Source organism: Rhododendron vialii, chromosome 1a (genome assembly GCF_030253575.1).
Source record: "Rhododendron vialii isolate Sample 1 chromosome 1a, ASM3025357v1".
Lineage (NCBI taxonomy): Eukaryota > Viridiplantae > Streptophyta > Magnoliopsida > Ericales > Ericaceae > Rhododendron > Rhododendron vialii.
The window spans coordinates 24,969,512-24,982,598 of record NC_080557.1 but is presented as its reverse complement, the minus strand read 5'-3'; the positions used below and the strand labels follow the sequence as shown (position 1 = coordinate 24,982,598).

Below are 13,087 nucleotides of genomic sequence, written 5' to 3'. Positions count from 1 at the left end.
TCTCCAAACCAAACCGGACAAGCTACGAACTTAATGGCATGTGAGGACGATGGATAGAGGGTTGGGTTCTTTGGTTTTTTGAGTTTTGGTGGTGGAATGAGTGAGAGGGAGAGAGAGAAACCGCGAGAGAGAGAGAGACGGACGGGAGGGAGAGAGGAGGAGAGGGGGTTTTCTATTCTCTACACACACACACCCTATACATATACTAGGACATACACGAATCACACTTACACTCTCTCCACTTTCAATTCTAGCACATTGACCCCAAATCAACTAAATCTAATAAATTCCTCAATTTATTCCATATTCTAGAATTAATCAAACCTTTAAACTAATTTCGAAAATACGGGTCTCTACAGATTTGCCCTAATTTTTTAAAACACCTAAATCTCAAACTAGGGTTTTTATAAAGTTAATGTTATTACAAGTTTGTGAGTGAATGAAAACAAACCCAAAATGAATTGGATTGTGCCCTTATAGTGGGTGAATCTCAAAGGCTCAATCAAAATTCATTTGATGCCAACACTAGTTATGCATAGCATTTATTAAGTTTGGGATGACAAGCATGTTTTGTTGGATTCGATAATTCCAAGGGAACTTCACGAGACCTGAAAGATTGAATTTCCAGGTTTGGTGTCATGAGAGAGAGAGAGAGGGGGGGGGGGGGGATTGTGTGTGGGAGCTGGGTCAAAAACGAGTGCAACTCAGTGAAGGGTGGAATCCATTAATCAAAGTCCCAAAACAACATCGTTTTGGGGCAGAGCTGCTGGCTGCTATGAGCAAGCACAAGTGCCCCTTCAATTTAAGGTAGTGGGCAAAAATGTCGGATAGTGATATGGCCATGGATATTGGAGACAAGAAAGAATAACAGAGAATTAGGGTGACAGTAGGTCCATACTCATTGTAACGGCCCTGATTTTCGGTAAATAAAAATTTCGTTAAATATTTAAATTTTATTTTAATTACTTGGATTTCTTTTAAAATTCTGTTTTTATTTCTAATAATCCGTCATAATTAGATTTGAGATTTATAAAATTATATCCTTTTGTCCCGGACAATTTAGTCATTTTCTAATGACAAGTATGCTTGTAGAAGCACTTGTATATTTTCTTAGTGAGTTAAATAAAATCCTAAAATTATATTTCTTGGCTAGAAATCTTACATGGCAAGTAGGATTAGCTTCCAACCGATTAGTTGGAGAAACCTAACTACCAATTCAGTTAGTTACATTCTCCTAACCTTAGATGAACCTTTTTGACCATCTTTGAGCCTTATGAACCCCTCCAACCCCAGTTAAACCTTTTAGACCTAGGGAGGTAATTATTACACTTCATGTCTAGTCTTTTCAAGCCTTACTTATCATTATTATTCCTTTACCCATTGGATAATAATTGTTAGGGACATTTTTATCTCTTGGATAATAAACATTGAAAATTGCCAATGAATAGATAGATTTGATGTCACGCCCTCGATTTTTAACATAATAATAATAATAACTTTTAAAAGAAAAACCACCACGGTATACTTATAATAACCCAAAAGACTTTCTCATATTCATTTATTGAGTACGATCAAGTTCAAAAGATTACAACAATGACACTCTGGCCCCAAAGTTCCAAAGTTTAGGCAAAGATAAGTTAAATAATTACAATACTTTTAAACCAAGGATTTAAATGAAAATTACAATTTATGTCTTCCCAAAAGAGTATACAAAGATATCTGAGTTGTTTCCTTGATGTTCACTTTCAAAAGGATGAGATGATATGCACGCCAAGTACTCCATGCTAATGCTCTTGAGTTATACCTGAAAGAATGATAGGTTTGAGCAAAACACATGCCTAGTAGGAAAATCTCTACAAACGTTATATGCAAATGAGGAGATTTGAACATAAAAAAATGAAGTCAAAGACAATGATAGAGAATGCAACCATAGTAACTTCATGAATGAACTCAAGGCTCAAAGGCACTTCACTTGTCATTATTCAGTATATTAACTGTCTTTTATGTGTCATTATTGATCAACTCCATCTCGCACTCTTCTATAGTTAATGACTCACATTTCGGGTCTTAAGGACCCTATACATTTCCCGTTGATCTCCAATATGAGCTCAAGTAGCTCTTCCACCATTAACATACCGAGTAATGAACTTAAGAGATTTTTCGGGTCTTAGGGCCCCATATACCCACAATACATTTCCGGGTGCTCATGACCCCGTACATCCAATTTACATTCGGGGTGCTCATGACCCCGTACATCCATTCTACATTCCGGGTGCTCATGACCCCATACATCCGATCCAAGTTTCGGGTACTCGCGACCCTGTACATTCGACTACAACCCATTTTCATTGCTTTTCAACATATGCATCTCTAAGGTTCTGATAGTATGATTACAAATATAAAGAAAATTTGATATCAATTAAACTGTCTACATACCAATTCATATTCCCATTTTTATTTCCAAACTAGTCTTCCCAACTCACTTCTCGTACTACATGGCATCAAGGGTCAGGTCCTCGTATTTCGTCTTATGGTTTATCCATCCTCCTATCCAATCATTCTGTAACATCCTTTTTAATTGAGGTGCTTAAATGCTATATTTAATAACTTAAAGGACTAAAGTGTAATTTTTTTTTTAGAATTGTGCATGTGTGCCGTGTGTGTGTGCTGAGGTGTATGTGTTTCTTTTAAAACAAAGAAAAGAAAAAAAAAAAAAGAACAAACCCATCAGGAGTTGTGTACTACGTAGAGAGAGAGCAGCGGTGGAGGGAGAAGAAGGAAGGAAGAGGGAATTAGGATTATAACTTGAATTGAAGACCTTATTTGGTAATTCATGCTTTCCTATACTTAAATCTATGATTTTATTGTTCAATTTCATACTTGGCATATTGCTAGCTCTGAATTGAAGCCATGAGAGAGGGTTTTTGAGGTTGGAATTGAGTTTTATTCCAGGAAATTCGTGTATATTATGGTTATGCAAAACTGAGGTTGAGCAAAAGTTGAATCTGCCCTGTTTTGATGAATTTATTCAAGGTACCTAGAAATCTTCTAAATTCTTGAAAAAATCCTGAAGGTTCATCTCTAAGTCTATTGCATCGTGTTAAATTTTCAGAAAATAACTCGAAGTGTTTTGGCCTACAAAATTCGTGGACTGAACTGGTGTCTGATTCGCGTCTGTGCAGACAGCACAGACACGTGTTGGAAAAATGGGTATAACTTCTTGCTCGGGTATCGGTTTTATGCACCATTTCTTGATTCCAAAACTAGACTCGTATATATTTCTGAATATGTATGGGTTGTGCCATGACTCTTTCTAGATTATAGCAGTTTTTGAATTAAAGTTCAGGTTTTGGAGATTCTGGAATTCTGGGCAGCTTTTGGAGCTGTGTTGTTCATCAATTTTATAATAGTTGAATATGTTTAATGACTATGGGTTTTCATGAGTCATAAACATTGATCAATTGGTGATGTTTTAGTGTTAGAATTATTGGAAAAGATTGAGTATGTAGTTTTTAATGAGCTTTCGATCGTAGACTGTCCTGTTGAAATCGTAATTTCGTGTTTCTTGTTATGTAATTTCAATTGAGCATATCTTAGTCTTCCGGAGTCCAATTTGAGAAAATTTTATATCTAGATTGATGTACTAAAAGTCTTCTTGCTAGTGGTGGTGGTCTTGTAGTACTCTTTTGAACCTATAGAAAAGTATGGCCAAAATACAATAGATTGTCTGGCTAAATTTTGGTATTTTCAACATAGAATTGCTGAAAGTGCAGGAAACACGTGCTACATGCTGAAACTGTTTTTGGAACGTGCTGGAACTGTTTTGGAAGTTGAAAAATATGAAGTATAGGTGTTGTAATTGTGTATTGGTAGCTGGAGTTGTTGTATTACTGTAAACATGTTTTAAAGAACAGCGATAGGTGTTTATAATTGCAGAAAATAAGAGTTGGACACCGAATTTGACTAAATTAGACGTTGTATTGTATTGTGGAACTAAGGCAGGATATTGTTAATGCATTTGTTAAAGCCTTAAAAGTATTTCTATACTAAAATATTTGGCTTGTGGATAGGTGACGAGTCGGTGAATCAAGGAGCACCGAAACCATAAGTTGTACTTTCTTTTGGAGTACAAGGTGAGTGTTTGATTCATAGATGTTGTTCTATATTGAATTGAACTTGATTGTTGGCTTAGTGCTCGGTGATTGGCTTTATGCCAAAAGGCTTTTATGCCTTAAATTATTGGCTGTGTGCCCGGTGATTGGCTTTATGCCTTAAATTATTGGCTGTGAGCCCGGTGTTGCTTTTAATTGCTTGGTTTACTATTTGACTGGTTGAGCTATATCTTTTAGCTATACCTTTAATATGGAATTGCATCCATGTCTCATAAACACTCCTGGATTCCATTTTGGAATCTAGTTTTGCAGGCGTTGTAGATATCCACTGCTGATTGTCGTGTGGTTGTACCCTCGCTTAGGGTAGCGTGTCGGGAAGGCTGGACGAGTTTTGGTGAAATTTTTTAGATAGGGATGTAGTTGCAGCCTATGTTAATATCTATATAGTTTAACGTTTCCTTAAGACTTCCATTGTGTTTGTAAGAACATTATGTTTTGCGTTATCAATAAAATGGTTGTTGGTTAACTTAATTGCTAGAACTTGAATGGTAGAAATGGATTGGTGGTTGATGTTGCACCCTCACGTCGGTTTGGGCTCATTGGAGTGCTGGCCCAGGGTGGGGTGTGACACATTCAATCTTATCAACACCCACGTTTAGCTTAAGCATGTTCACTCCATCTATCTTAGCACCTCACATTACCACTAATAATACGCACCAATAAGACATTAGGACGATAATTCGTTCAATATGATATTTGTGTTCAACGCGACGAGAACCAACAAATGAGGATGATCAAGGGATCATTAGAGTGCGAAAAACTATGTTTGGAAGTGGTTTAGAATAGTTAGAAGTGATCGAAAACCAAAACGGTGAAAAATGAAGCAAAACAGTAAATGCTAAAGATAAGCAATAGGTATCGATACCTAACACAAAGGTATCGATACCTTTTGGCCGAGAAGGATTCCAGATGCAAGGGTATCGATAACAAGGGCCAAAGGTATCGATAACAAGTGATTTTTTGGGTTTTGAAACACAAAGGTATCGATAACAAAACCAATGGTATCGATAACAATGGCTGTTCGAGCAGATTCTAAGCAGATTTTCTTGGGTTTCAACTGCAACAACAATCACAACAACCATAGGCACGATTTCGTGCGCAAAACCAACTCAAGAACATATAAAGAGTGAGAGAAATCCCTACCTCGAGTGTTAAAGCCGAAACCCAATGATTCCCCAAGCCCTAGAACTTCAAACTTCAAAACCGAGCCAAATACAACACACCGAGCTTCTACCGACGCGATACGAGCTCCAATACGTAAAGGGGTGAAGGATTTGAGGTTGATTGATGAAGGGTTGAAGTTGTATTGGTGGATTTTTGAGTGAGAGTGAGAGAGATTGAGAGAGAGCCAAGAGAAGGGTGAGAGGTCGGGAGAGATGAGAGAGTGAGAGGAGTAAAAATACTCCTCTACACACACACACACACTTTTATACTAGCATCCACACAAATCGCACTTACAACCATCTTCTAACAATCTTCCCACAATAACCCCAAATCATACAAACTTAATAAATTTCACATTTTTCTCAATTTCTAACATTCATGAAACCTTTAAATAATATCCGAAAAATACGGGTCCCTACATTTGACAAGACAAAGCATGGACCAAAGGAAGCCATCATTTTGCTTCCAATAGAAGCAAACCTAGCTTTACTCTTTCTCTCCCTTGAAATGTCACTTTCAAAAGGATATTTCTTCCAAGAATATTCCTTCTCATTGTTTCCTCTTTAACCTTTGGGTAATAATTACTAGGGAAAATTTTATCATTTGGGTAATAGAAATAAGTCTTGCCAAAAAAATCCAAGTACACCTAGATTTGACTAGACAAGTCAAAACCAAATCTCATCATATTGCTTCCAAAAGAAGTAAACCTATTTTCTTTTCGTTGAGTTGTCACTTGAAAGCCCATAACCCTCACTCTTTTCCTAGATGTTCTCTAGGTATATATATACATACCTACAAACATAGTACAAGAGAGAGAGAGAGAGAGAGAGAGAGAGAGAGAGAGGCCGAGAGAGAGAGTGAGTGTGTGCATGTGTTTGGTCACTCCCACAAGCTATCTCATAGCCAATTTCACACTCAAGCCTAATGACTACATGACAACCCATTTCTAGTCTACCTTAAACACAATCCTAGCCTTTTATTCTTTCTTGCAAGCAACCCCTTCTAGGACAAGACAAGGCCATACCTATCATAATTGCCCTTTACCCAATGGACAATAATTGCTAGGGAAAAATTTATCCCTTGGATAATAGAAGTTAGTCTTGCCAATGAAGGCCAAGATTTTTGCTATAAATAGCACCCCTCACTTACCATTCAACTCACACCTTCCATCCTTTAACTTCTCTCTCTAAAATCCTTGCAATTGTTCTTTGTTCTTCTAGTTTTTGAGTTCTTCTTGTGTTCTTCAAGAAACTCATCCTAGGCCGCCACCAAACCGCCACTCGACCATCCTTTCGATCTATAAAGTTTAAGTAGTTTAGTCAAGATCTAGTTTTGAGAGAAACCTTTCTCTTTCGAAGCTACCGGAAGCTCACCGTAGGAAGTTACTCCGTCCGACGTACTTACTTTTTCCATAGCCATACCTACCGCCAAGAAGAATGGTATATTTCTCCATCCTCATTATCTCTAAGTATATGTAACATGTCCTTACTTTCTAGTTCAAAGTATAATGTAGAATATCCTTAACCATTTTCTCTAAGTATATAAGCTTATCTATCACTTATAATGTTGAGAATGCATGATAATTAGCAAATTTATTTTGCTAATGGAAGTATGAGCATGTTGAATAAATGACTTTTACTTTAATAAACATATGTTGTTTTGAATTTCTCACAAAGGAAGAAAGAACGGCTTTCAAAAGATAAGACTTTACCATTTGATAGAAGTATTCGTATTTTGATCTTTAGGATGGTTATGACCATGTATACTTGAATTGCTTGTATTACTTGTCTTGTTATAAAGCATAAGTGATCTTCACTCCAAAGGCGTCCCGTACATATGGCGTTATGCTTTAAGTGGTGATTTGAGCATGAGTAGTAATATAGAGTGGGATGATCTTGCTAGTTTAGTTTCAAGATTACAATCAACGATTTATGATTACGTATGTTAAAAGTCCTACCGTGGAGTCGTTGCATGAAAACAAGACACATAAATCAAGAAAGTAGAAACATGACACCTAGGGTGTAGTTAATGGAATGATGTGATTTGCAAAAGAGAAATGTTTTGGAAACTGCAATGTGGTTGGACTTGGTAGCCCATTGTGAGGAGTGCATGTGTAAAGTATTTTCAAAATACCAATGGGAACCCGGAGTGGCGGAACAGTTGTGGTATACTCGGGAACCCGGAGCGGCGGAACCGAGAGATGAATTGTGGTTTGGTTATCTGCGGATATGAGCCAACACAATTGGTTTAATAATTTTCGAAAACCCACATGGGAACCCAGAGAGGCAAAACCATTGTGAGGATACTCGGGAACCCGGAGCGGTGGAACCGAGGGTTTTGAATTATGAATTGGTTATCCGTGGAGATGAGCCAATGCCAAATTCAATGTTTTTATGTGCCAATGGGAACCCGGAGCGGCAGAACCAATGTGAGGATACTCGGGAACCTGACGCGGTAGAACCGAGGTTGGGTGTGTAAAGACGATTTTGGAAATGATGATTTGGTTTATGAAAGATGAAAATGGTGACACAGTATACGACGAGTCGCATAGGAGAAACTCAGAAATTATGGACACCAACAATAGTGAATAGTGAATGTGGATGTGTCATTGTTATCTGTTTTATTAAAGATGCATGTTCTATTTGGAAATCATTACTTTATGTTCTATCGTTTGTAAGTTATGGGTTAGTGGGTATGAATTATTCTATTGAGCTCCTGTAGCTCATGGTGTTACCTTTGGTGACCCTAACATATTATATTGGTGGTGACACCGGTATACTGTGTCAGACCTTGTAGATGAGCAGGGAGAACTCTACACCTTGGAGGCTTTCGGAGCCGAGGAGCTGGCTAGGATAGAGGAGCAGGCGGAGCTGTAGATAGGAACCTTAGTTTTCCCTTCTTTTGTTGATTAAAAATACTCTTTTGAGAGTTATTATGTAATATTGAGTCAGACTCTATTTAGTTTTTCAATGAAATCGTTTATTTAACGTTTCCAAAATTAGAGGCATTACACTCATAGTGTTTTTGTTCATTAGTCTTCAACAGTAGAGATTATGTAATAGAAGGCCTAACAGAGGCATTTAGAAAGTTTTGATTGCTGACATAAGCATGGACCTAATGAGTGACTAACAGTTAGGGTGTATATGAAATAAGAGTACAAATCTCAAGGAGTGGAGGGTTATTTTCCAGAGGTGCTAAAGATACACCAAAAGCTGTACAGACAACATACACAGATCAATTTTGGACTCGTCTCGGGTCTTACAAAGATGATCAAAGCCACAACCAAATTCTGAAGCAAAGTTGGTGGATTCGTAAACGCTCTTACCGATATCAAAGTGAGATGATTTCTTTACAGGGACTCTAAAGAAAATATTTTGAACAAAATAAGCGATCGTCTTTGTGGATGTCTCGAGTTCAAAATTGATATGTGTCCACTGTATGTACAGCCTTTGCTGTACTCATATCCTTTTTGGTTATTTTCCATAGGTGGAGGGAGAATCTGTACAATCAACAAATCTTAGGGGGTGTTGGCGAAATTGGCCATTCAAAATAAAATGACAGAACGATGGAGTATTTCAGTAACATATACTTCTTCCGTCCCAAAATGTTTGTTCAATCCGCAAAATGAGGACTTAAAATAATATAATTTCTGTAAGAAAAAATTTAAATTTTTTCAATAATTCACTAGATATCGATGAGTTCTTTTAATTTATGAAAAAAGTTAAAGTTTTTTTTAAGAAAAAATGTATTATTTTAGAGTTTTTATTTTACGAATCGGATAAGTATTTTGGGATGAAGGAAGTATATGGATGGAGAGAGAGAGAGAGAGAGAGAGAGAGAGAAGCATTAAAGGCCGTTGACAGACGACTATGCAGGGAGTACGGGACTCTGCCGTGGGAGTATACGTAAAGAAAAGAAACTTTATGGAGTGGACGTGAACCACACTTTGCGCTTAACTTTCACATGTGCAATTTTGTTCACATTATCCTCACTTTCGATGGTTGAAACTTGAAATGGTGTAGATCTTATTCGTGTAATATAATTTTTGATAAGTATGACACATCACTTTGTGGTAGGATCCACATCATTTCAACCAATTAAAAGGAATGTAATATTCACCTTCATCCAACTTTTTTTTTTTTTTTTTTGGTAAAATAGCTTGAAATAGAAAATGAGGCTAAGCGAATGTACAACCTACAAAGGGCAATCCCTGGAGGAAGAAAAACGAAAAACAAAGATTGAGAAAATGAATAGCCAAGTGGCTACAGTGATCTCATCCAACTTTTACAGTAGCATTTTTATTTTATTTTTTGTTTTTATTCAATCGTTTTTTTGCGTTTGTTAATTTTGCGTCAAACTTTTATTATTTATTGATTTGTCTCGACAAAACGAATCGAAAAAGTAAAAACTTTTACTTTTACCCAAATATTTGACCTTTTTTGCTAAAACAAATTATTTTTCCGATTCCTCTCGTCAAGACGAATCAATAAGTCATAAAAGTTCAACGCAAAACTAACAAATGCAAAAAAATTCAGATAAGGACAAAACCAACTTATTTGCCTAAAAATTAAGTGGAATGGCCCCGAACTCATTCACACGGAGTTGAGTTTTGTTCACCCTCCACTTAAAAGGGTGAACATTAACCTCCTTCCTATTGGTTAGAATGATATAGATCCCATCACAAAGTAATGTCATGCTAACCAAAAAGTATATTACATAATAAGCATGGCATCACTTTGTAATATGGTCCACACTATTTCAACCAATGTTCACCCTCTTTTAAAGAGGATGAACAAAATTGCACTCATTCACACGAGGGAAAATGATTTTCACGCCCTTTTCCTCCGTGAGCAATGCATGGACTAAAAAATAAGGTGTCATTAAACTTTTTCTTCCGTTGGTTTTTTTTTTTTTTTTTTTGGGGGGGTAGGTGGGGTTGTGGTCTTTTATTAACATGAAAGAATCAGTTGTTGCTGTTTTTTTTTTTTTTTTTTTTGGGGGTGGGGGTTTTTTTTTTTTATTAACATGAAAGAATCAGTTGTTGCTTTTTCTTTTTTCTTTTTTCTTTTTTCTTTTTTTTTTGGGGGGTTGTTGTGGTCTTTTATTAACATGAAAGAATCAGTTGTTGCTTTTTTTCGGGGCAGGGGGGGGGGCGGTCGCGGGGTTTTGTGGTCTTTTATTAACATGAAAGAATCAAACTGCTCGTCACATGAAAAAATGTGACCCAGGAAATTAGGATAGTTTAGTAGTTTTAATCGCGGGGCGGGGGGGGGGGCGCGGCGGTCGCGGGGTTTTGTGGTCTTTTATTAACATGAAAGAATCAAACTGCTCGTCACATGAAAAAATGTGACCCAGGAAATTAGGATAGTTTAGTAGTTTTAATTTCAAGAACCTCGCTACAGACATGACCAAGGTGCACTGACTGTCACGCCGGGTCCATTCCGGATTCCATACGAATAATTTGAGCCGTTCAAGATCCTGTAATTTCAATGAAAAATAGAAAAGATTGGGTCACATATCGAATTGAGCTAATTTTTTACAAACCTACTAGATTTTTTAAATTATTGAACGACTTAGATTATCCGTGCAAGACCCGAAGTAGGTCCCGCATGCTGGTATGTGCACAATCGGTCTCTATTTGGTCGGTGCCCATAACTTTTTCGTAATTGAGTCCTGCTACCCGTACAGATTTTTGTGCACAAATTGTGCACAGATTTCGTTGTGGAGCCCACTACGGGTCCAACAAAAATCATCCAAGCCGTTCATTAAATGTAAAACATTTTTTCAAGGGTCCCCGTAAAAAATAAGCTCAATCCAATACCTATAGGTGCTTCATCCAACCATCTAACTTTTCGTTCAGATTTTCGGATAATGAAAAGTTATACGATTGGATCGAGCATCTATAGGTATCGGATTGAGATTATTTTTTACGGGGACCTTTGAAAAAATATTTTACATTTAATGAACGGCTCGGATGATTTGTGTGGGACCCGTGGTGGGCCCCACAACAAAATCTGTGCACAATCTGTGCACAGATTGTATGTGTGTGTAGCATTTCTGTTGTTGATTTTCGGTCTTGCTACACACATGCTAACACTATAGTGTTATGTTTCGTAGGCCTTTTGTTGGCCTTCACTTGTCGTCGGAGTCTTCATATCTACTATATGATAGCATAGTTTTTGTGTCTTTTGTATTTTGCGGATCAATGTTCTGTTCTTTAGACTTTTTTTGGTCTTTGGTTGCCAACGCTCTCTATCATAAATTCAAAATTATAATCCTTATAAAAGCATTTAAAACAAATATCGCGGCTCCAATCATCTGTGTTGAACTTAAAAGTAAATCCATAATTGGTGTTTGCTTTTTTCTTTTACTTATAAAAAAATAATAATAATAATTGGTGTTTGCACATGCTCGATCATAGACTTTTTGATTCGTAAACTGTCGCCTGTGTGGCTGTGTTTCAAAAGGGAATTATTGTATTTTGGAGAATTGAATTGAATGTGGTCAATCGCCAAGTCAAACACTCAAAGACGGGGAGAAAATGGGGACCACTGGTTAGCCCACTCCCACTCTTCAGGGTACTCTCTCTCATTTTTTTTTAAAAACTCAAAATTTTAGGTTTTAAGATTATGGTTTGAAAGATTCTTGGCACTACATTTTTCTAGGATATTTATTATTGATATAAAAAACTGTTCGAAACTATTCGGATCAAGTCCTTCCCAATTAATTTTTTTGCTAATTTCTCGCGGGTATCCTTAAAATCACGTTCTGATCACATTGAGCAGCTCGGATCCTCAAAATTTGATTGGAAACTATGAGGTGTTTTTTCAGGTGTTTTTTTGGTGTCTCTGGAACCGCTCCGTATATTCAAACAAAAACTGCTCGGATGAAGCCCTTCCCGGTCATTTTTTTTGCCGATTTCTCGCGGGTACCCTGAAAATCACGTTCTGAACACATTGAGCGGCTCGGATCATCGAAATTCAATCGGAAAATGGGAGAAATGAGGAGGTCCGCATTTTAACTAAAATAAGGACTGCCTCATTTGAGACTGACTGTATATTAGCCCGTCTCCTGTAAGGACCACCTCATTTTAATAAAATGCGGACCTCCCTTTCCCGATTGAATTTCGATGATCCAAGCAGCTCAATGTGTTCAGAACGTGATTTTAAGGGTACCCGCGAGAAATCTGCAAAAAAAATGACTGGGAAGGGCTTCATCCGAGCAGTTTTTGTTTGTTTTTTATCGAACGGTTCAAACAAAAACTGCTCGGATGAAGCCCTTCCCGGTCATTTATTTTTTCGATTTCTCGTGGGTACCCTTATGTGGGCACGCGACCCGGGAGATTTTTCATTTATAAAAAAAAAAAAAAATATCAGGTACGGCCCTTTTTCGGAAAAGCGCGGCGAAACACCTCGATTCAGAATCGCCACTCAGGTTTTAGCGGTGAATACACCCAAGGAACCGAACTCGAAAACGCTTGCCACGTTTGTTTGATTTTTGAAGAGGCGTAGATCGGTCCGTCGTCACCTTCGATATCTGAGGTTCGGGAGCCAGGTTACGAGAGGGGAAGGGTTTTATGGCACCCCCTCTCGCCCAATCCGGAGATCGGTCTCTACTCAGGCATTTTTGTAAAACGTTTGCATTTTTCTCTCTTTTGATCATTTTTTAGCCAGTTAGGGAGGGGAAACAGTTAATGGGGGTTAAAACTGTAACAAGTTGTGATTATGTGACAAAATGCTTTATGGATGGTT

General features: G+C 37.5%; 1 long non-coding RNA gene across 1 annotated transcript; it reads left to right on the top strand.

Moving 5' to 3' along the window:
- The first annotated feature begins 2,879 nt into the window (after positions 1-2,879).
- Positions 2,880-4,591, top strand: LOC131326135 (uncharacterized). Its single transcript, XR_009199922.1, has 4 exons — positions 2,880-3,033; positions 3,113-3,228; positions 4,071-4,133; positions 4,417-4,591. It is a non-coding gene; the product is annotated as an uncharacterized LOC131326135 (long non-coding RNA).
- Positions 4,592-13,087: the final 8,496 nt, after the last annotated feature.